At 36.8% G+C, this 1,776-nt stretch overlaps 1 pseudogene; it reads left to right on the top strand.

Annotated features, from left to right (window-relative positions):
* Positions 1-444: 444 nt before the first annotated feature.
* Positions 445-953, top strand: LOC102816130 (annotated as a pseudogene).
* The last annotated feature ends 823 nt before the right edge of the window (positions 954-1,776 follow it).

Here is a 1,776-nt window from a genome sequence, read left to right as displayed (position 1 = left end):
TGATATACGATGGAATGAATGTAAAACTAAAGTTCTCTCATGTAAACTACCATATAATTCACAATAAAACATTTTTTAAAAATGCAACTACAACAAAAAACATACATTTAAAATTCTATGAAGCACAGTTCTCCTCTGACACACACAAGGGTCACACTGAGTCAGGAATGACTCGGTGGCAATTGGTTTGTTGTTTTGTTTTGTTTTATATATAGAGATATGAATACAGACAAAGACATAGACATAGATGTTATTTTTTTGCCCAGAAAGCCAGGTTTACTTTAAGGTTCTCAAGGATAGTCTGAAAGGATGAGGTGGGTATCCAAGACTCTGAAATGAGGGATGGTTCTGTAATCAGGACTAGATCTGTTAATCCTTACTCTACAACAAACTTAACATTTCTGACAGTGACCTGAAATGAAAAGCCAGCTCTTTGCAGCATTTAGGAATAGAATGGATATTAAAGTGAAGATTCTTGAATTAAAACCATGGTTTATCAAAGGCTAGGATTTAGTTACTGGCAGAAGCAGCTGTTTCAGCTGTTGGCTAAGAAAAAATATAGGTGTTATTGTGGAAGAGTATGGAAAATTTCTGAAATCACAAGGAAATGTAGACAAGAAGGAATGTGCCATTAATGAGATTGTGGTAGGGATAAAAAGATTACTTCAATGTTATGTTGAACACTCAGCTGCTCTACAAATTTGAGAGGCCCCAGTATGCAGAAATCCTTATGGCCTTGATGTGCTAGTATCCAAGTTTTATGGAGCACCACACCTACTGAGATTATTTGTAAGAATCAGAACAATGTCGGTCTATATGCCCCTTGATGAGAAGAATCTTGCATTATTGTTGGGCACGATTTCCTGAAATAGCTGGCAAAGAATTCTGCAATGCTGTTTACTGCCAGTGATTACAAAGTGGCTTCAGCTGAGTACCATTGCAAAGCCCTATGAGGGTCTACTGACCGTTCACTGTTAAATGTCTGGATATCTGTAAGTTGTTGTTGTTGTTGCTGTTAGGTGCCATTGAGTCGGTACTGACCCATACCAACTTTATGCACAGCAGAACGAAATACCGCCTGATCCTGGGCCAACCTCACTACTGTTGTCACACTTGAGTCCATCGATGCTGCCACTTGCCAATCCATCTCGTTGGGGGTCTTCCTCTTTTTCTCTGACCCTCCACCTTACCAAACATCTGTAAGTACTTTGTTCTTAGTCTTTTTCTTGTATAATTGAAGTTCTCTAAAATTGTTAATGTTATCTCAGAGCTTATATTTAAGTTTGTTTTCTGTTTGTTTCAAACAGAAAAGGAGAGTGTAAACTCCCTTTCACATTTCAAAGTTGCTACCAGTGTTTATACAAAGAAGAAACATTCATTGTAGAACAATTTATTGCCTCGTTGACAGCATTCCTTGAATACTGGTGTTTGTATCCCTTGACACTACATAATTTTCTAATACATGTTAATGTTATGTGACAAAATAAATGTCCTGATTCCTAGTGTCAACACTTCAACTTAATGTATATACACAAAAACCAATGCATTTGAGCTCTCTCTCATTTTTATTTTATGGTCCTTGAAATAAAACAGCACCTGAAAATCAAAAAACAAAAAAAACTTACGTGCCTCAAAAGACTTCGCCAAAAGAGTTAAAAGGAAACCCAAAGATTGGCAAGGGACTTACTTCTAAAATATATAGGAAACTACAACACCTCTCCAAGAAAAAGACAAATAACCCAATTAACAAATGGGCACAGGACATGAACAGACACT

Source organism: Chrysochloris asiatica, unplaced genomic scaffold (assembly GCF_000296735.1).
Source record: "Chrysochloris asiatica unplaced genomic scaffold, ChrAsi1.0 scaffold00109, whole genome shotgun sequence".
Taxonomy (NCBI): domain Eukaryota; kingdom Metazoa; phylum Chordata; class Mammalia; order Afrosoricida; family Chrysochloridae; genus Chrysochloris; species Chrysochloris asiatica.
This window is presented reverse-complemented; position numbering and strand designations above follow the sequence as displayed.